Source organism: Xenopus tropicalis, chromosome 1, assembly GCF_000004195.4.
Source record: "Xenopus tropicalis strain Nigerian chromosome 1, UCB_Xtro_10.0, whole genome shotgun sequence".
NCBI classification, from domain to species: Eukaryota; Metazoa; Chordata; class Amphibia; order Anura; family Pipidae; genus Xenopus; species Xenopus tropicalis.
The window spans coordinates 155,005,856-155,029,615 of record NC_030677.2 but is presented as its reverse complement, the minus strand read 5'-3'; the positions used below and the strand labels follow the sequence as shown (position 1 = coordinate 155,029,615).

Below are 23,760 nucleotides of genomic sequence, written 5' to 3'. Positions count from 1 at the left end.
TTGTCACTTTAAGAGGGTGCAGAGGGTACTGCTTGGTGGGTTGTTTGGGTTGAGAATGGCTACTGCTAGGCGAGTAAGGGATAGAGTTTGTATGTCTGGTCGTCCTAAAGAGTGGCTACTGCTGAACGCTGCTAGGTGGCCGAGTGGCTACTGCTGAGCACTTTATTGGGGCAGTGTGTGTGTCCTGCTGGTCAGAATACATGGGGTAACTGAGAAACTTTAACTATTGGACAATGTATTCAGGTGACTGTATGTAATGTTTGGTGCAGTATGGGCTTAGAGAGAGCACTGTTTGGGGCAGAATGGGGTACTGCCCTATAGGGCAAAAGTAATATTCATGGTTACTATATGGTCAGAATAGATACTGCTGTGTATTGTAATGGATACGTGTTTATAGATGGGGGTTGAACCCAGGGAGTGCCAACTGCCCAGTATTCAGAGGAGTGGTGAGTCGATGTAGTTACAGTGCCACTGGGGAGACAGACCTGGAACAGTTCAGTAGCATGGAACATTCTCCTGCTGGGGAATGAGCCCAGACAGTGTCTGTGTACTGATAGATTGTAGGAGAAGAACCTTGCATGTGCCACCATGGTAGTGTGTAGAGGGGTGGCTTGTTCCCAAGGGCAATAAATCCAGTAAATACCACTATGCCATGGCAAAGAAAAATAACTGCCTCCTTGTGGGGTTAAACCCAGACAATGTCAAAACCCAGAAAGATGCAATAATACTGGGGGCATTACATTTTGGCTGAACTAATTCAGAGTTAATAAAAAAAAAAAAAAAAGAATTCCTGATTATACTTCTCTTCGAATGTTTTGGTGATTGTTTTATTTCTTATTTGTATGGCTAGATGGAAATGTGATTCGTCAAATGTTTAGCAATTTGAAATTTATAGTTATGATATTTATGTATGGGCCACTTGTGCTACAGTGCTCCACAGTTTTAGCTTTTTGGAGCAGAGGTTCAGTATGGCAGTGGTATGTTTAATAATTAAAGCTGTTAGTATGACTTGCACTGCATTGCTTGATTTAAGAATGTCGGCAGAGCATGCTTGCCTGTTCATTGTATTGAATGTTATTGCGCCCTTAAATCTGCTTGGGAGGCGTGTTTGTCTGTGGCCCCAGTTTTTTCATCAAATGCAGTCTTCACAAAGAGGATAAAAGCATTCCTGCATAAATGATAGCTGCTCTGCTGCTCTCTCCCCCTCTGCATATTACTTATCCTAAACCTCAGTGTTTGCAGCACATTCCACCACTTGCTCTTGGTGTCTGCACTACATTATATAGAGCAGGGCCTTAGGGTTCAAAGGATGGTCAGGAGATGCACTATTTTTTGTATGTATAGGTATATCAAGAATGCATCAATACATGGTCTTTCAGCTGTTGTTGAGCTACTTTCAACTACCCCTGGTAACCAACAACTGGAGGGCAGCACAGGTTGTATCTCTACTTCCATTGGACAGTCCATGTTTATGTCATGGTTGTGATATTATTCTCACTCCCCAGATCTCTATGAATGCTCAACCTGTGAACCTTTAAAGTCATATAGCCTTGATCTCTAATTGAAAGCAAAACAACATTTAAGTTTTAATTACTAACTGCATTCTTAGGATTGTGATTCTTCATGCGCACCCTCATATATCAGCTTTATATTTTGCCAGCAGGGTTGCCATATAGCTTAAAGCTGACCTGTATATATGAGAGTTTCCACACTGATTCATGTTCCTACTTACAAACTAGAGCAAATAGTGTGAGACTTTGTATTTTGCCCTCTCTGTCAAGGAGACAGGGCTGCAATAACCTACGCCATAATGCAGTAAACTAAACAGTTTTATTCTGAGCACTGATGAACCTTGCACAGAAGAAGCAACCACACCTGGTGTCTTACCTACTTGCATGTAACTTAACCGTGAAAGTGCCAACGTCCAAATAAATCTCTATAGTCTATGCAGGAGACTAAAGTGCCTTGGTTGTGATACCAGCTTGGAGTTCAATATCCACACTCCTGTCCTGTATCCTTTGGTCAGTTCATGTGATAAACTAAAGCTATGTACCCTTTATCTATACATCTTTGTAAATTATTATAAGATATTACGGTAGATGTGGTCTCCTGATAGTTTAGGTACATTTGTGATTTTTTTTTTTTTTAATAGCTTCTGAACCTGCATTAATGCTGTGACCTTTGAATTTATATACCTGCATGGAATAATTGCTAAACACAACTTCATGCTATAAACTTTGAGTGCCATTCCCATCCCCTTCTCCTACCCAGGGTCCAGCCATACTGGGACTGCACTGCTCAGGGTTAATTACTACCCCTGGCACACACATTATTATCTGCAGCCAAGTGTTAATTGAAACACTCCCCACACATGAAAACTTTCCGTGGGTTCCGGTGTGCTTTCAGTATCGCTGGATTGTGTGAAGGACAATGATCACATTACACTGCAATTTTGTTTGTTTCTGCTTCTCTGAGAATCCTGGCAGGTGGGTGCTCTTTATTTTATTTTATTTTTTTTTTTTACCAGGGTGTGTCTTGTGAATCATTCTGCACCCGGTGTTTTCAGTTTTTCTCAGGCCGACTTGTAAGAACATGGCAAGAGAAAGCCCTATTGATGATGGCACAATACACCAGTCTCATATTTCTCTTACATTCTAGATGAAAATTATTGATCGGTTTAAATGTAGTTTATGTCCCTGAAGAATTCCTCTGAAGGACTAGTACTTTATCTCGTCAGGCAGGATGTTTCGGAGCTCTTAGCACTCTGTGTTTGATTCAGCTACTGTCTTGTTATGTTGCCATTAGTATCTGTCATTTGAGGTCTGATCCAGCCTTGCAGTTCTTAGTATCAGTATTGTGCCTTTGTCATTCTAATGCTGTTTTGGAGGAGTTTGGATGAGAATGTCGTAAACTGGATTGACATCTAGGTTATGTCCCAGCTTGGTTATTGCTGTCTCTTATATAACATCTTTCTTGTCAGTATAATGTTTTGCATTAATTTACTTGAAATATGTTATATGCTGTGTATGTATATATTGACTGTGTTGGCTAACAAACAATATTAAAGGCTAAGGAACTATTGCTGCATGCGATTTTGTGTCCCATACAAGCTTGTTAAAGTGTGTTTTTTCCTAGACAGCTAATGTGATATGGTAAGCTTCTGGCTAGCATCTGGTCTCTTCGTTCTATTGATTTCAGATGTCTAGCATATCCGTTTAGTTGCCGGCTCTTATTTACATAGAGGTACGCTGGCTTAATATTATCTTGGAGAGATTTTACAAGGACTTTAGGTTGCACAGCCCTGCTCTGTGTTGTACCTGAAAAAGCCGACTATGGGATTGAGAAAGTAATTGTTTGTGTTTTATGCAATAGCAGTGGTATATTTTTATTGCGTGAAAAGGGTTTATAGGTGCAGAGACAAACCTTTTTTTTGGGCTTTGCTGATATTGCAGAACTACATAAGTCATCACCTCTCCATTAGAACTCTGGCAGGGGCATGTAGGGAAATGTACTTGTGTGATATCAAAAGGTTCCTAGTCTTTGTATTAGTCCCATGTATCAAAACAAGCTCAACTTCTTTGCCAGATGTTGTGTCCAATAACTATTTTTATTCCACGCCTAGGGCAGGATTGCGTGCTTACACCTTATTCTAAACTGTGAGTTCTAAAGCTTCTGTTTGTTTTTATGTGTGAAAACTGACATTCAATGTCAGGAAATTTATTATGACAGGTGCAGAAGAGGCTCCAGTTCTGTGTTTCTAGCCTTATTCTGTGCAGCTATTTGGTTACTTTGGCTCATAGTGCCTTCACATAGTGCATCAATGCAATTTTAAAATTAGTTATTGTTATCTTGGAAATCGCCAAGGACCCATTTGCACTGTCTTCCAAGCTCCTTGCGCATCACACCTGCTACTGGAGTGGGAGGAGCAACTATGGGATGGGTGAATGCCAGTTCCACACTCCACCCTTTGTAAATAAGGGTTATCGCATGTTAAGCTTGCTCCTATCCATGGGGGAAAGGGAATAAAATGTATGTCTGCAAAAGTATCTGCCAGAATATTCAGTGAAGGAATTTTGGATAAAATGCTTATCTTCCTCTGAAACATATCTGTATCTTGTAACTTAGTATCTGATTATGAATTATGTTCAGTGGAATGTATACATTTAAAAAGCTCTTTCTGGCATTAAAGTTTGACATGATTATTAAAGTGTTTAAATGCATACGTGTGTGTGTATATAATATATATGTGCATATATAATGGTAAAGTAGTTGTTTTCCCCCACTTTATTTAAGCAACTTATCTGCACCTGGAAAACAAGTTTCTATAGTGTGGAGGGCTCCTTCAGTTTCTTTAAGACAACATGGGAAAATGGAAGCGATTCTGGAAATTTACTTGCATGTGTTATATGCAAGTAAAGTTGTGGTTTTTTTTTTTGTACCATGTTAGCCAGTTGAAAAAGTTATAGAGTAGAACTTTTGATATGAAGCATAACAAAAGTGGTGTAAAGGTGATACCTTTATTGGCTAACTAGGATGCTAATCAGCACTTTTGGAAAGCTTGCTAGTTAGCCAATAAAGGTATCACCTTTACACCACTTTTGTTATGCTTCATATCAAAAGTTCTTCTCTATAACTTTTTCAACTGGCTTACACAGTATAAAAACCTTTATTTGCTTATGTGCTGTAAATTACTGTGCCGTGGGGACATTATAATATTTCAGTCCATAGCTACCTAGTTCATGCCTTTTTCGTGTGGTGCGCTGTGACTGGTCTACCCAAAGAGCTGCTGAAATATATCGGCAGAATATTCCTGCAAATCCTTTTGCTTAACATTGTATTATGTTTCTGATCATTTATAATAACTGCTATATCTGGATTGTTTGCTGCCAGTGTAATTCTCATATTGACTGTGCTGCAAGTTCCATACATAGACAACATTTCTTTTAAGTATATTGGTGCACATTGTTACAATTTACTGTAGCTCGTAGATGGGACTGAATGGTTGTTCAGATGTTGCAGGGAATGGCACTTGATGGTCAGCATGATTGATGCAGCTCTCCAGTGGCAGCATGCTTATCCCAAATAGCTGGCCCTGCATTTTTCAGACTGACCTTTTAAAGCCCAAAAGTGTATCTGATATCTTGGGATACTTTAATGCTTAGTTGTGCCTTTATGTGTAGAAGTTAAGTGCAAAACAATAAAAAATCCTATTGGCTACTTTTAAGAACTATCCTCCAGTGTGTATAGGCATGCCTGCAGTTTATACTATTACTAAAGTACATTTAACTGCTCCATTAGTTAGGTACCTTTCTTTTATTATCTGTCTTACTCTTCTTTTACTAAAATGTACATATACAGCATAGGGGTAAATAAACTCTTAAGTTGTAACTGTCTATGCTGTAATAGGCCACGCAGTAGGCATTTTCTTCATTTAAAGAATTGTTTTAGGTTTGACCTTAGGAATCATTGTTCTAAACTATTCCTTGTACCAACCCAATACTTTGCGCACTGGCTTAGGAGTCTTATTTCCTGTATCATCTGTAACATAGCATGAGTTGGCTGTAATTACAGACCAGTTCATAAAGTACCTGTGAAAAACATATCTTTTAAAAACATACAGGCAATGGCATAACAGACATAGTCAGTATCGGACATCCTAGGAATGGAAAATTTGTCACAAAACACTTTTTATTTTCAGAGTTGCAGCCCCTGACCTGCTGGATTGGCTTGCAGTCCACTTTTTCCTATGGGCGGGTGTAGCAGTTCATCTCCCTAAAGTGCTCCATAGCAAGTGGGTTAGGATTTTTTTGTTCTCCTGTAGGACCAAAAGTAAGGCAGTTTGAAAAACAAGCTGGAATTTAGGATGGCATAGCAGAAATTTCAGAATGTTTTCAATATTTTAACAGAAATAAATAATAATGCTTAAGAAAAAGGTTAAATTCTCTTTATTAAATACATTTCATGAATTTATGATGCAGAGAAAGATAAATTTGTCTCTTAATGGGTGAAATATGTATGTTTTATTTTTCTTTTAATTAAGCCTTTACAAACACACACACACACACACGTACATATATGCAATGTAGAATAATCTCTGGTGCAGTAAAAGATAAATTGCTTGCGGCAAGGTATCATACAAAGAAAACATCCAGCAATAATCCCTGTAGCTTCCTTTCAGGTTAAAATGTAATGGTGGCTCACGTATATCAAAGGACAAAGGCATCCTGAGAATGTGGCTTAGGGATTTTTTTTTTTTTCTTAAGTTCTTAGACCTACTACTACTTTACAGTTAGTTGGAATGTTCAGAAAATGGGTACTTAATATTTGAAATTTAGTGTTTCTATATTTTAGGAGCGTAATCTTAAATTAAACAGATTAGTTCTTGTGAATAATAAGCAAGTACAGAGCTAGTGGCAGTTAATTTACATATTTTACCCATTTGTCATTGTTTTTGTTTGGGCTACTGATATTGCATACTTATAACTTGGCCCCAAAAGCCATATAATAAATATACATTTTCTAAATGAACATGTTCTAGTTTCTAATAATGCTGAAGAGCAGATAGAATGTTTATTAGGTAAAGGTGCATAATAAGAACCTTTTCTGGTAGTTGTATTTCAAAAGTTGAGTTAGTAAGTTAGAGGTAATATCTTAATAGTTATTGGGTCTTATGTCTAGCCTGTGCAACTGTGTGTGTTATAATTGTGTGTGCTCCTCTTCAAAAATGATTTGTTTTATTTCCCAGAATGAAGTCTCGGTATGCCAGACAGAATAATTTATTTGTTGTCACCACCCCAACTAACCTTAAAAAGGATAGGTTAATGTGAAGGTTAAATATATTGGTCAACATGGTTTTGCTCCTTTCACACATTCCATACATAGATTCTCACTCATGCTGCATACAAGTATTCCAGTTGATAATGATTACTCTGTACTGGTTAAGAGAGGGCTGATAACAGTTCCAGTCATGGACCATGTTCTGTACACTTGCTAGTGATGACATCTTTTGACCTTGGGCATTTCGCCCAGAACAGAAATATTAAATGGCAAAATGATTTGCTATGTGCCTTCACTGAATAAATTGCAAATTAATATTTTTTCTTTTGGGGTGAGGAAAAAGGTCCATATAAACTGTTTTTTTTAGGAGACCAATTATTATAAATTTTGCAGCTTTAAACTACAATTGATAAAAAGCGATGAGCGAATCTGGGAAACGGCAAAAATTTGCAAATTACCTTGAAGTCAATGGACTGGTTTTTGAGGCGTTTTTGCGTGCTGCACCTACTGAACTTTTTTTTTGTGGTCTTGAGTCACTCGTCACTAGTAAAGGCATGGCCAAAATATAAACCTGCATCTACATATTTTTTTTTTTTAAAAAAAAAAACTCTGTATTGCTTGGCTTTATATCTCCCTTATTAGTGACCATACCTGTGTGTTCCCCAGGTCAGAATTGATACAATACATAGACACCAATTATGTAGAAATATATTGCCCAGCTTTCACAGATAGAGGTACATACACAGGAGTAGTTCTTACATTTTTTTCAGATGTTTAGAGTTTGAGCTCATCATAAACTTTTTTTTTTTTGACGAGGGCCTTTACTTACAATTGGTGAATGGAGGCCAGAAATATTGTTGTAGCCCTTCATGTACCCCTTGATTTTAGGCAGTAGCCTAAAGACCACATAAGAAGTTTCCTGCAACCATGTAGTTAATCAGTAATCCTTGCATTACCCTTTATGCACAGTAAAAAGCTAGATAGCCCAAATAAGCTCAGTGTATCATATAAATACAGGTAAGTGCTGCAAGGCATGGAAAGGGCTGGATTGTGCATATAGCCATCCCTATTGTAAACACAAGTTCACATGATAATCACATGCGTCAAATATTCACAACAGCAGCATTACATTGTCCACCATATTGTAACTGAGAACAGATGTTTGTAAAATTGAAAATGTTGGTGCATTTAGTTATCTTGGGGACATGGAGGAAAAGGTTGTCGTTCCCCCTCGAGGTGTTATTCTGACTAGTGGTTAAGGGTTTTAGAGGTAGGAATGACAAATGTTCTGTCCAGGATTACCCTTCCAGTTCTCTGTCATAGGGCTATATAAAATTACACATTTTCTTCACTGGTGTGTCTATGCCAGGGGGAAGAAATGCGGATCTTCCCCTTGTCACTGCACAGTGTTTTACTGGGCACAAGGAATTGGATTGGCATATTTTCCCTCTAAATATGCCAGTAGTGGAGACGCCTTATGCAACAGGGCCTTTAAGGTGGCCATACACTTAACAATTACAATCTTTTCTGCGACTGTTGATCTACCCCTATCTGATAATTCAGCCCTAAATGCAACTTTTGCTCGGGTGCTTTTAACAGTGCTCGATCAAAATCTTTTGCGATATCTGTCGTCTTGTCAGCCCACCATACATGCAACAGTGCCTGTATGGCCAGCTGTGTGGTCTGTAAAATTGTTTGAAACATTTAACCGTGTAATACACATTCTCTCTATAGATGCCACGCTACCTCCTGACCTATTTATATACTCTTTACCTCCAATGATGCAGATAATGCGGTTTGAAAATAAGTCACCTTTAATCTGTATATTCTAAAATCCATTAAGAAGGTATTTTATTTGGCAAATTGCCAAATCTTATACCTTGAGTTTCCTATAGAAAAGGTGTTTGTCACCTCAACAGTGTTCCTCCTATGTGTATGTATGCTTGAAGCTGTATGTTTAACCCCTTGATCTTCCCACATGCAGAAAACACGTGCCAAACCATTGATCAAAAAAGGGAAGGAGCATATAGTTGCATTGAAATGTCTGTTAATAAAGATTTTATTCTAATAAAAATCCTTAGTGTCCTGCAGTTTCTCTAACATAGATCAAAGGGAACCCATAGAGAGAGTGAGTCTATGATGCTGGCATAGTTGTACTTTTAAGGGCTCTGACTCGCGAGTCTTTTTCGGCGATTTCCTGAAATCGCGCCGCCGCGTCTGCCATCCCGCCGGCGACTTACATGTTCGCTGGTGGGATGGCAGGGGTAGGCAACTCGGGGAGATTAGTCACCCGCGAACAGGGAGTTTTGCCGCGGGCGACTAATCTCCCCGTGTGCCAGAGCCCTAAGTTGACTTTGTAGCTTCTATGGCTGGTGGCACTTTAAGGGTTAAAGTACTTTAGAAACAGCTATGTGTGCTGCTGAACTATTCATTGCATATATTACCCATATTCATGCTGAGCGGCAGCCCAACTTCCAGTAATTTGATTGTCTTGGAAAAAGTCTTTCCTGACATCTCTGGCCATCAACCAATGGTTATTTTGCAGGAAAAAATATCTCCCTTTCTCTTTGTATCTCGTAGCCTTTTGTATGTTTCTCCATTGAGCTGGAGCCCAGCCCCCTCTGCCGCCTTCTGATTTATGTTTACATTTGCTTTAGTTCTTGGCAGGCTGGGACTGGTGCTGGAGAAAGGGTCTCACAGAAGGTCAGGCCTGTGTTATAGAGACTGAGCTGTGTTCTGGTCACCACAGGTAGTTTTATGGCCAGGTCAGCCAGTGTCAAACTCTCTGAGCTCTGGTTTTACAGGAAGACTTTGTTGAATCCACAACTTGAAAATCCTTTAGAAACCCAAGCAGTCCTATCACCTTGGTAACCAACAGCCCTAAGGAAAAGAATATGAAGACAAACAAAATTAAGGGGGGTGATTAGATCTGGAATGTATTTTACCTTGGTAAAGTAACAATATACATTTTAGTGTGTACCAATGATGTTCTTTGTCTTCATATACAGTTTTGGTTGTCCTAATGTGATAATACATTTCCCAAGAGGGCTTGTGAAATGTTTATTCCTAGAAGGGCAGAAGTTGTCAGTTGTTGCCTCTGTGTAACTGAAGAGCTCTGCTCCTTAGTTATGGCGGCCACCCAGCTATTAATGAAGCTGTGGCCAGGCAAGTTTGGGCCTACCAACTGCCCCCAAAGGTGGGTGTTAGGGCGCATTTGCCATCAGCCCAGCCCCTTTCTAACTTCGCCAATTGCCATCCTGTCCCTATGATGTTCCTGACCCTTCAACTGTCCCTTCCAATTTGCCTTGCAACATAGCCAGATTTTAAAATGGAACACAAAATAACTATGTTGCAAGGCAAGTTGGAGGTGGCAGTTGAAGGGCCAGGAACGTCATAAAGGGAAAATATTGTATGTCCTGTTGTTGACAGGCAGTTTCCATTCATGTCAATATCAGGAGTGTATGGGGTGTTTCAGCCATTGGGGATACTCCTTGACTCCTTGACCCGTCAGTTGGACAGTGTTTAATTTCATGAGTAAAATCAATCTTGCTTTTCTACTGAATACTTCCTTGTAGCCTGTTTGGGGGGGATGGAAAGGTGGAGATAAACTGTGAGAAGTTTTTCTCACTGAGTTGAATTCAGTCTTTTGTGCTTTGTGGGTGCTCTAGCCCAAGGTCAGCCTTGCTGGGAATGGCTTGTTTGCTAATGGTGCTCCATAGATTAAGATTTGCAGAGTAACTTCTCATTATGAAGTCCTGAGAATGAACCATTTATTCTGATATGTTTAAATATGCTTTATTTTAATCAGATGCTCCAGGCAAATTGATTTCCCTAGGCCACTTTTGTGTAGCCAAAGCATGTGAAGCTGTAAACTCAAACAAGCCCTGAATTTGTCAGCTTTGGGAAATATTCTGTTCCTAGCAAACACAGAACTATGAATGCAACTCTTTGTAATAATAACATAGTGGAATTTAGTCTTTATCTTTTACAGTGCGAGGCCTGGGGTAATCATTTTCCCATAGTGTACCCTAGTAACTGGGACAGAAATATACAAGGTTATCTGGATTTTTTTGCACGCCTGCACTTGTTAGTGAATTTATTATGCCAGGTGGGTAACTAGGAATGAAATGATAGGATTTTGCTGGACCATGCATGATTGTCTTATATAAAAATCAATGTGATTTTATTTCCTCTTAACCTAATGTGATTTTGATGCATGACTTTCATTATTATAACTTTCATTGATCTGGATCAAATGCTACAAATCTCTGTGGAACCTTGACCTAAAATAAGTGTATTTTTTTCCTACTGTAGTAGAGACTGTAAGTTTCTCCATATATCCAGTGGGATACCCAGTGTAGGGCAGCATTTTTAGATGGCCTTTTTCTATTTAAAGGTATGATGTACTTATTTGTAAGCAGGGCTGATTTTCCATATATGTTTCTAAAGGGTAATGGCAGACTAGACACTTTATTGCATAATTTTCTCAGAGGAAACTGTTAGGTTTTGAGTTTGGGTACATTGAACAATGCTTGCAAAGAAAGGTGCATATTTGAGCTCTATTGTCTTTTCTGAAATATTGTCTTTTATTGAAGTTATCCACAATATACACAACTGTAAGTAGGCACCATGTTCATCACTATACTAGAATATCTTCTTTATATAGACAGTGTGATGTTCACGCAAAAGTTATTTTGTTTAATGTATTTTTATTAAAATAGGGTTAAAAAATGGCTGTCCGGAAAGGACGGGACTACTTACAATGATATGATAATGTTACGTCTTGCTTCAGAGAGCATAAGGGCACTGACTCCGATTGGTGTTATCTGCTGTGAGTAAAAGAACCTTCCCACAAGCAGCATGTTCCACTAAATAGAACTCCATAGAATTCCTATGGAATACTACAGTGCACTGCAAGTTTTCAAGTCCACTTCTCCAGAGATACTCTCCTCAGTACAAGGTGCCTGAAATACCTTCCATTCTGTAGGTCTTAAAATTGCCCCATGTCATAACACCTTCCATGTGAGAATTGAATGTGTAATTGCGCACAAATGACTTTTTCTGTATTTGCATGTGACTGAGTGGGTTCACTGCAAGTAATGTGCAACAATTTCCATGCAGTACAAATGGAAAGGTATTTTTAGGTTAGGGCCTGTCTGCCATCGGCATTAGTACACCTAGTCAGAGCAGGAAGGAACTTTTTCAGGGCTTGTGCAAAGTTTAAAATGTGCTCTTTCCCTTTAAGTTCTGTTGTCCTCATTCCTTTATTGTGTTTAATGAGGCTTGGCTTCGTTCTTTGATTTGGCAGCTGTACTGTTTGAAACATGGGAAGAGAAGATTTTTCAGCTCCCAGACACTGCTCACTCATGCCAGATAAGATTCAGCAGCAAGCACATTCTACCCAAATACTGCTTTTTGGACCGGGTTCAGCTGATATTCCAAAACAAATTTTAATGCTACCAAATATTGGGATGATCAGACTGATAGGAAATCAATTTATGCAAAGCCCCTGATACTACTTGTGCCAGGAGTAACATTCAGAATGGCAGACCGTATAATTGCATAATAGACAGCCCACTGAGAGCTGCCCACGCCGTTTGCAGTCTGATTGTGCAGACATACACTGTGCAATTATACAAACCCCAGCGCAGATTCTATTTAAAGGGTGCAAATCTATGGAGTGGCATCTTGGCTTTTTGTGTGGGTTATTGATGTGATTGGTTATTTTGCAGTGGTGCTTTGCTGACTTTCACTAAGATAAAAAGTGTCATTTACCTTTTTAAGGGAGTGCTTACATATTTTTCCATCCTATTATGTGAACTACTGTTGAATCTTTCTTTATGAATAATTCAAAATTGATTTTTTAGGCAGATGTACGCGAGAGGGGTCCCGTTATTTGTGTCAGACTGCAAGTAGGTTGTTCTGTCGTTCTCCAACAAACATGACCTCAAAGGGAAATTACGAGTGCTAAATGAATGAGCAACAAGATGAAAGCATTATCATCACAAACCACACTGGTTAATTTACTTCTCATGCCTCATTTTGTTGCGTGTCTTTGTGAGTGCATGTCTTCTGCCAGCATAATCCGTACAGTTTGTGCCTGTGCCCAGTGCTGCTTCTGTGCATCAGGCCCTACTATGGATACTACACATAAGGCCCCCCACTAGTTGTTGAGGTAGGAAAGGGGTACTGTGCTTGAACAGGTATAGTTTGATCCAAACTGATCAAACACCAGTATTCATAATATGTAATAAGATTTTCTGCTTTGTGATTATTACTTGGCCATGTCTCAAATACTGTATGACAACTCATAGGATCTGTTGACAGTATTGGTACGTGTATGACCAGTTTAACGGCCTTTTCTTGTAAATATGCTAATTGTATCAGCCCTAAGGAAATGTATATATCCCTTATTTAAAAAATGAGTTCAATTAATGGGACTTTTGCAAACATAACTGTATTCCTATTGCTTTAAGCAGTGCTGTCCAACTTCTGTGGTACCGAGGGCCGGAATTTTTCTTGCCTACATGGTGGAGGGCCAATAATGGAAGCCAGTTTTGACCACTCCCCCTTTTTAAACCACACCCACTTCAAACTACACCCATGCTATCACAAGAGCTTTTAAGACCATCCCCACATTAATGGTGGCAACACAGCAAAAACCCAATGGTTGGTGCTCACTGAAGGGATATCACCCTTCATTTATATATGAAAGAATTATATTATGTCATACACTTAAATCGATATGCCTCCTCCTCTTCTGTGGATAGCACAGCAACCCCCCAGCATATAATTACACCCCTTGGGGACCATATAATGACTATTTCCAAATGCCAAACTCCAGGAACAAACCCCTGCCAGGTTCACCTTCCACAGGCAGCATAGGGCAGGGAGAGTATGGCACACACAGGCAGCGTAGGGCAGGGAGAGTATGGCACACACAGGCAGCATAGGAAAGGCAGAGTATGGCACACACAGGCAGCATAGGGGAGGCATAGAGCAGGCAGAGTACTGCTTGCCCTACCCCTCCTGTGTGTGCCATACTCTGCCTGCCCTCCCCTGCCTATGTGTGCCATACTATGCTTGCCCTCCCCTTCCTATGTGTGCCATACTATGCTTGCCCTCCCCTGCCTATGTGTGCCATACTATGCCTGCCCCCCTGCCTATGTGTGCCATACTATTCCTGCCCACCCCTGCCTATGTGTGCCATACTATGCTTGCCCTCCCCTGCCTATGTGTGCCATACTATGCTTGCCCTCCCCTTCCTATGTGTGCCATACTATGCTTGCCCTCCCCTGCCTATGTGTGCCATACTATTCCTGCCCTCCCCTGCCTATGTGTGCCATACTATGCTTGCCCACCCCTGCCTATATGTGCCATACTATGCTTGCCCTCCCCTGCCTATTTGTGCCATACTATTCCTGCCCACCCCTGCCTATGTGTGCCATACTATTCCTGCCCACCCCTGCCTATGTGTGCCATACTATGCCTGCCCTATTGCACACACAGGAAGCATACAGTGACACAATGCTGGATGTTTCAGAGGGAATGTCTGAGGTGTGAACAGGGGAACAATGGGAGTGATTACAGCCAGAGCCTGAGGTGTGAACACTGCAGGGGGAAAACAATGAAGGCATTAAAAGGTGTGAACAGTACAGGGGATTACATGATTAAACAATACAGGGGGATTACAGCCTGAATCTGAGGTGTGAGCAATGCAGGGGGGCAGTTAATCTCAGTACTGATACCATTTAAAGGTAATACACAAAGGTAAGCCATCAAAGCAGCCAGACAGGTGGGGGGCCACATAGAGGGGGGTCGCGGGCCGCATGCGGCCCGCGGGCCGCCAGTTGGACAGCCCTGGCTTTAAGCATGAAAAAAATATATATTATTTTATTTTTAAAGGGATACTGTCATGATTTATATGGAATACTTTTTATTTTTAAATTACACTGTTTTCATAGCAAATAATTAACTCTACCATTTAAAATGTTATTCTTGAACCAACCAATACATTTTTTTTTAATCGTAATATTGGTAATATAGACAGCCATCTCCTCTAAGTGCATTGTTCTGAGCTTTCAGAAGGAGCCAGCTAATTATCTACCTTGCAAGAACCAAACCGAGAGCAGGTTCTGTTGGCCCTGTTTAGCTTAAGGGTGTTCATTTTCTCCCAATTTACAACTTAGTGAGCAGGTAAATAAAATCTTGGAAATAACTCCCTCCCCCCCCCATACATGGAGTCTGCAAAATATAATATTTGACATGAGCTGTGTTTTGTCTTGTCTCCAAAAGTACACTGAAATCTTCTGAATTCAGATACTTGTGAAACCAGTAATTGTCTTTATTAGCATATTTTAAATACAGTCTCTTGCATTAATATGTCTACCTTGTAATCTCCATCAATAATTTCAAGTGTATGCGTGAACATAGCTATAGAGATCAAGATCCCCTGTCATTCTGCCTTCTAAATTTTAAAAGGTCGTTACGCTTACTAATGATGGATGATATTGCCTTGGCCCAGGAGGTTGTATGGGAGCTCCTGCCCTATAAGGGTGTGTGCAGATCTAAATATAAATGTAATACATATGTATTTGTGTGTGTGTGTGTGTATATATATGTCAGTCAGTATAGAACCCGTTATCCAGAATGCTCGGGACCAAGGGTATTCCGGATAAGGGGTCTTTCTGTAATTTGGATCTCCATACCTTAAGTCTTTTAAAAAATCAATAAAACATTAATTTACCCCAATAGGATTGTTTTGCACCCAATAAGGATTAATTATATCTTAGTTGGGATCAATTACAAGGTACTGTTTTATTACTACAGAGAAAAAGGAAATCAGTTTTAAAATTCTGAATTATTTGATTAAAATGGAGTCTATGGGAGATGGGCTTTGTGTGTGTGTGTGTGTGTGTGTGTGTGTGTGTGTGTGTGTATGTGTATATATATATATATATATATATATAATATATATATATATATATATATATAATAATGTGTGTGTGTGTGGCCGGCACACCCTTAAAATTTCTCATTTTTATTTAAGACATATTGTTTGAAAAGAATCCGACGTTTTTTCAAAGATCACAACCGAAACGTTGGATTCTTTTAAAACAATATGTCTTAAATAAAAATGTGAAATTTTAAGGGTGTGCTGGCCATGGAATATTTATTGCTAAATACTTAGCTACAAGCTTTGGAGTGTCCAAATATTTATGGACCTTACTGTATGGGTTACTGCACACATTGAACTTTTTATTACATATGGGGGTATAAGATACAATGTGTAAGTGAATGCATTGTGTAATTAAATATATTCTGAAACAGCAACAGGGTAACATTCCTCAAGTTATAGATTCTTGTACAGTATTTGGGCTCCATCTGCCTCAGAGGAACAACGGAGCATGTCAAGAACTTTTATTGTAAAAATTGCATGTCCATGTTTGATTTATTTTTCAAGCACACCGTAACTCCCTCTATTGCTATTATGTTACACAAACCTCATCAGGCCACATTCCTATTTACTCGCTCCTCCTTAACAGAAATGTGGGAGATACACAGGGAGGGGCATAACCAGCACTCCCAGGCTGCAGGTGCACAATAGGGACTAAGGCAACTATTCATGGCAGTTCTGTGGGTTGTTGCTGCTGCTATTTGAAAGCCAAGCTTTGGTAGAGTTGCTGGATGGAGGGCAGATGTGGTGCCACAAGGGTACCTCAGTGTAGCCTTAAGTGTTTTATGCACAATTTTTGTGTTTAATGAGAACTGGACTTTGGTCTTATATTTAACTCAAATTGCTGTTGTTTTTTTCTTTAAACTCTGTGCTTTATGCCAGTGAGTTTATAAATGGAGTGTTCATCCACTGATACAGAATTCTGTAGGATAGTATACTTCCGGGAGATAATCCTTGCAGGGCTCTAGCTGTTAGACTCCCAGTTCTGATCAATAGCCTCCCAGTTGTGATTTAGCATGGAGTTAATGAAAAGCAGGACAGACTGGCTAATGTTTTGTCTGTGGCAGATTTCGTTCTTCATGAAATGTCCTTGCACCCTGGTATCTGTATACAGACACATTTGCACATCTTCATTTTGTTTAGCCGATCCCTGCACAGGGAGTGACAGGGCAAGGCAGTGTGCTGTTTAATTTGCTTATAGTCTGGATATTCTGTGCTTGGTGAGGTGCCATTGATGACACAGGGGCTTGCCTGTTTTTATAAAAGATTATTATTATTATTGTATAATCACTTTTTCATCTCAAGCATGCATATTTTGCACTCAGTTAAAGTGTGAGCATACTGAGTAGTTTAGTGGTGTTTGGGCTTCTGAGATTCATGGGGCTTTTATTCATGTTGAACCCACTGTACACATATCTTTGTTTGCATTGCGCACAGTACAATGTTGTGCCTTTATATCGCACTTTCCATTCAGTGGCTGCTGCTGATGGTTCCAGAGGACTTCAGAATAGCAGCCAGTTGTTTACCTAAGTGTGGGAGGGGCATTGTTCCTAATGGGAATATTCCAGACAGCAAGCAAACACACCCATGCTGCCATCTGATGAATCATTAGTCAGAAAAGCAGGTTTTTTTTCTCTACTGTTTTGGCCCCTGAATTTGAATTTCTCTCACTTGGGATGGAGGTAAAGCTCAGTTGTAAGTATAAAGAATAATTATGTTCTGCTGTTGCTTTGCTTGTTAGTTTCTGGGACCTCAGTGCTCCTTTACTAACCATTGATATTCTAACATATGAACATATAAAATGGCACACTTTTGCAAAATAATCAAGAGCATCAAGCATTCCAGATCTTAGTCAAAATCTTAGGTCTGTACTATTCTTTCACATGGTTAGACTTCTGCATGGTACAGATCACTGAATAATCTTTATGCACGTGCAAGTGAATTTGCTAAAGGATTGTAATTGGCATGCATTGGCTTAGCATAACATGTACCATTTTCTTTCTTGAAAATTGTCAAATGATGAATTGAAATGTATGTAATTGTGTGTATTGTTATGTAATGCAATGGTATGTATTTTCTCTGTAGGGGCAATCCATACGTATACATTATAATTTGCATGATGAAAGGAAAAGTAATTGTAAGCTGGGGTCCAAAACATTTTCGGTGATTTTAGATGAACTTCTGTTAATAGTTGAATTTCTCTTTCCTTTTCTCTTTCTATTATTTGCACTCTTGATTCTGACTATTGAAATAGTGTAGCAGAAGTTAGCTAGTATAACCGACCTGTGCAGAAGCATGCATAGCATTGTAGAGACTGGCATTTTCACTAGAGGAAAGTTGGTTTCTGCCACATTGTTTCAAGAGTCGGAAGCAGTGCAGGAGGGGACAAACAGCTACTGCGTTAACTTGCAACTTTATTTGTAAATAAATTAATCCATGTTCAGTTTATACTGGAAAGTTACTTACGCATTTTTTTCTTTAGGCAAAATGAAAGGTCTGCAATTGATTTTTGGAATTTAGAGTTTTAAAACTACTCTGTAGCAATCAGTGTTCAATATTATGAAACAACACTAAATAATGGGAACTATCTGTGGAACCTAAAGGTTTGTGGTAGTAGGAACATGCAGAATAGAACAGTATACCAGTGAAAGTAAAATAGCAGATTCCAATGCAGATGCAATGTTGCTGTCCTTCGGCATTTCTTATTTTCTGATCAAAGAAGATGAAATAAAATACACATATTGAATCTGTTATCCAGAATGCTCAGGACCTGGGGTTTTCCAGATAACTGATCTATACTTATTTTGGATCACCAGACCTTATGTCTGCTAAAAACAATTTAAACATTAATTAAACCCAAAAGAATTGGATTTCCCTGACCAATATGGCTTTTGTGCAGCTTAGTTGGGATCAAGTTACTAGATTTTTTTGCTTATAATGGTCTCTGTGAGAGATGGCCTTCCCGTAATTTTTTTCTGGATAATTTTGTGGATAACGAATCCCATACCTGTAAATTTTTTGCCAGTACTTGTCCCCACTGTTCATAACTATATAGAAGAACGTTGTATAAAAATTAGTCTTAATTTTTTTAAATATTTACATTCGGAAAAACCTGGCCTGAAGGTCACATGGCAGTTATAGGAACTTAGAGCTAACAGCCCCTTTTGAGGGTTTTTTTTTTTTTACTGGCTTTTGAGCACATTACATAAAAGTCTTCAGGTTTGAGCTGGGCAAAGCACAAAATATTACCCTTGCCAGTTATAGCATAAGGGTACGCTCTAGTAGGCAACAACCAAATTGTGTGTACAAGTGACTCCTCCTCATGAAATGAACTTCAAACAAACATCCAGCTTCCTTTTTAATAATTAATATTACTCTGTCTGTGCAGTGTCTTCCGCAATGTGTAGTGAATTAGAGAGGATGATGTACAGATGAATGACTGATTAATAAATAGCCATCTTACCCAATCTCGCCTGGAACAAGTCTCTGAACTGCCTCTGAACTGTATTCAGGACTCTCTCATTAGGAATAAAAGTTTGCTGTAATTAGTGAGAATAATTAACTGTGCATCAGTGACTTCATTGTGCTTACACCCGCTAAGGTACTCTGCTGGTTACACTTCTAAAGTCTTTACCATACATGTATATACACTCTGTTATTATGGAATATATGTTCCAAGTCCATTTGTACCCTGTTAGATCATATGGAATGGATGAAATATAGGCTGCTGTTGGCTTACAGAGCCATGCAGATGCTTTACATGTAGTGTCTCTTACATGGCTGGCTCCTTGTTAAGGAATGGATTAAAGGACAGAACAGTCCGTCAAATTGCTTTTATTCCTGATGTCCTTTATTTGCTCTCTTTGCTCTTGTAGGGAAACACTGATAATATTTTCATATCACTGTCAAGTCTTAATGTCTGCCATTGACGAGTTTAATGTCTCTTCCGTTCATTTTGACCTAAGCTGTCGGGACCTCCTTAGCTGAATTCATTTCTGTGGATTTTGAAAGCTTTATTACGAAAAGCTTGTGTTTCTAAAGGACTTCTCAAGCCTACTTGGGAGTGATAGTTTGTTTCTATGGGCAAGGTCACCTGGGAGGCATAACGTTAATGCAGAGAAATGAGATGGGATTGCACAGCTAAAGCAGCCCAGCTGTGTTATGTACGCTGAGCATGTAATTACATTGTAGCAGCTTTACTGGAGAGTAAGGGCAACCAAACCACCAGAGAATTGATAATAAACCCTTGGAAGACATATTACACCATCACTGAATGTGTCCTAGCTACAGTGCGACATGCATTGCTTTGGAAGTGTAACAAGGGCTAAGAAAATGCTACTGAGCAAGCTGTTGTGGGTGAAATGACTTTCTTGCTACTAACGACTGCTTTTAAGTTTTAAATGTCAAGTCAAAACTGTTTTTTCTTTTTAAATAGGAAAAATGGCTGACACTTGTTCTTGTTTGTGCTTGTTACTGTGACGGGGCTCACGTAACAGATCTGAATGACTATTTTTATCCTTTGCTTCAGGTGCATGAGTAAGATCCGCACAAGTGGAGACTGAAAATCATTTTCAGTCTCAATTACCGGTATATTCCTGCAATCTGCAGATGTTTTTTCTTGCAGTTTCAGATGCCACCGTGATGTAATTCCTGACGTATGATCACCAGACCAATACAGTGAGCACACCATGATGTGTTGTTGACAAATGATATTTGGGAAACATAACCCTGTGTAATTCATTGGGCACTGGAGCAGAGTCCTAACTATTCTCCCCAGATAATAAACTTTCAATGTACCTTGTACTGCACAAATCTGTTTTATGGCTTGTGTTAAATAAAAAGTGGTATATTTGATAATTGTACTGCACCTTTGAAACTTATTAGGAAACTAACTCTTAATTTGTAAGTTTTCATATTTCACTGATTTAGTCAAATAATCTGCATGTACAGTAGTATCCTAAAAAAGTGGATTCGGAGCACCCCTAACCAAAAAATGTCTGCAATTTGTAATGGTGGTCAGTTTAATTTATGCAGAGACCCAGACAGAAATCTTTTTACCTTTCAAAGAGGAGTTTACCCCCTTTTAAACCTGATTTCAGTCATTAGGGCTTGTTCCGGACATACTTTCTGCCTATTATTTTAATTATGAAATAACCTGTGGTTTTTGTTATTTCTTAAGCTAAACAGGACACAGGGAGAATGATGCGATGGCGTGCCCCTGCTAGGTATTACCAGTGTACAGCCCCATCCGTTTACAATCTGTTGTGTCTGTTTTGTTAGCTGGGGTCTGTTATGCAGAGAGATAATCTGTGTGCTGGTAATCTAATTATCTACCTCTTAAGGACCAAATGTAGAGTAGCTTCAATCTCCCTGTTTAGCTAAAAAAAAAACAAAAAAAAAAAGTCTGATTAAAACAATAGGCAAAGCAGCCCCTTTAAAATGCCAGCACATTTACCAGATCCTCTGGCATTTGCTAGTTGGCACATAGGCTGAATAAATTAAACCAAAGAAGGTGGTGTGGCCTGTGCTATCTTATCAGATCATTTATTAAAATTTTATTAAATGTTGTCAAATAATTTCTTATGCATCTCCTGCTTGTAGAGATGGGAGGCTGGGATCTGCAGTTTAGCACCAAACAGAAAGCCGAAGGTTAGCCTAATCTGCCCTATACATTTTATATTCATACAAGTAAACCGCCCTTCAGAGTCAATTACACCGTCTGATTTCTGCTTCTCAGTCTTAGTACTTTCATGAACACATTTTCTCATTCCCTAATGAAACTTTGTGCCTAGCCAGGCATGCTGTGCATGAGATGATTTGCTATTAATATCTGCTTTGTTTACTCCTTAACCACTGGTATTGTCTGCTTTGCACACTCCTCACTTTTTTTTTTTTTTTATTATCACACTTCAAAGAATATTCACTTTTTGCTCCAGAAATAACATGCCCAGTAAAAGAGAGGAAAAAAAAAGAAAACTCAAATGTTTTGAACAAACCTCTTTAGCAGCTTATTAGAACTGTTTAATGTTTTCTTCTATAATTTCAATTGCAAATGACTGTTTACACTTTGCTAGCCTAAAACATCTGAGGCTTCTCAGCTGCGGGGCACAGCCATCAGAACTGCCACACCCTGTTGTTTGCAGCCTAAACCTGGGTACTTGATCCAGAAAGTGCCCAGGGCATCCATTGTGGCATTTTGCAAGTTTTACTCTGGGTAACATCCAGTTTTGGTTGGAGCAGTCTCACATCAATACCATGTTGTAATTTTTTTCCCCTGAGGTCAAAGGCGATTGTGATTATCTGGTTTGCGTGTGTGTAAACTGAAGTCTGGGAGACTCATTAGACTTTGCCATTATTGTACTGTTGTTAGCAAGCAACATGAAATGTGTGATATCATAGAGCCGTTGTACTTACTGTTTGCATATGTTTCCTTAAAAACCTACGCTTCCAATTTCACCCTGGAAGGAAAACAAATGCTGATGAATAGACTTTCAATGAAGTCCTTGTGCATCTAGTAGTGTTCTCACTGTCACCACATGTTGATTTAGTGATGCCTTGGAACAATGGGCTCCCCCCTACATGGTTTGTGCCTATTTGTCTGTAAAAACCGGTGTTGATGTCACTTTTTCTTTCAAGGTAATGATCTGTGTTATTGTAGACATTTATTTCTGCACTGAAGGTGAAATGCTTTAAGATCTTCATTTTGTTTACATGGAATGACAGATGGGTGATACCTTCTTTCTCATGATTCTGCTTAAATTCTAAAGACAAAAGAAAGGATTCTTCCTTATAATATCTTGGCAATACATAGGGTGTTACAGTATTACACTGCGTCACTTCTGATATGATTTTTATAATGTGGGATGTGGTACCTTCTGATATTTATGCATGGATTGTGATGTCCATAGTGTGGTGTTGGGAGGGTGGGGATCCTGGGACTTGACTAGGTAGCATGTTGGTGCAATTTTAGGACGTTGCTGGTAGGTAGAAGGGCTGCTTCTAAACACATTTCTTCTAACAGTGCTGCAGGAACTATGGATAGGGGGTGAGAAATCAATGCCATGGGCAATGAAGTGCCCAACGATACCTGCTCCTTTTACTTTTCTTTCAATCACCACATGTAAAGCCTATTGGGGTAATCACCTGAAAGTGCCTAAGGAGGCATTCTTAATCGATTACCCAGGATCTTCTTTTAAAACAAATGTATTCATGCAAATATGTATATCCAACGTGACATTTCCTTCCCTTTTGGGACCTTTCTCAAGGCAACCGCACCCAACACACAATAAAGTATATATGGCCAATAAAATTCTACTGATTGGGGAAGTGACATCATAGCGAGATATATGCATACATCAAAGTGACCAGTGCATCATCTGCATTTAAACAAACATTAAGTCCTGTGTAGAACAATTTACAATAAAATCATACAATCGAGATTTGTCATAATGTGTAAAGTGTAATGTGAATACACATTTATATACATATATATGATAATATATCCATATCCGCATGCATATGTTAAAATACGTCCAGAGTATATGTCGGCTACAACAGTATCCTATACATACTGTGTGTGTGGATGTATATTTTATATATATGAGAGAGAGAGAATATAATGTATGTATGTATATATAATATGTGTTTTCCTCTTAAAGGTCAGGCATTGGTATGCATTGTATACACTTTTTTTTTTTTATATATATATATATAAGCGCAACTGCATTAAGTTTTCCCTTTTAAGTATGCAGAGATCAAATATAAGAGAGTAATGTGTGCGTAGGAATGTGCTTAGGGACTCTCAGGATGGGTGGTGTGTTCTTTCAGAAAGGAAAAAAATGCAATAAACAGCTTCATACTTCAGACAAATATCCTTTTGTCTTCTTGGTGCTAAAACCATTATGTTGTTCTCTCAGGAAATTGCCTTTTGTTCTTACAGTTGGTGCTGTCTTACCAAGTTAAACAAAAATACCCCTTAAGATCTATTATTGCTTAACCACAAATTCATTGTGGTATATATTATTTTA

At 39.0% G+C, this 23,760-nt stretch overlaps 1 protein-coding gene across 9 annotated transcripts in view; it reads left to right on the top strand.

The window, feature by feature from the left end:
• The window catches only part of arvcf (ARVCF, delta catenin family member), a 309,335-nt gene that overhangs the window by 206,148 nt on the left and 79,427 nt on the right, over nt 1-23,760 (top strand). The gene's annotated exons all lie outside the window — the stretch shown is intronic.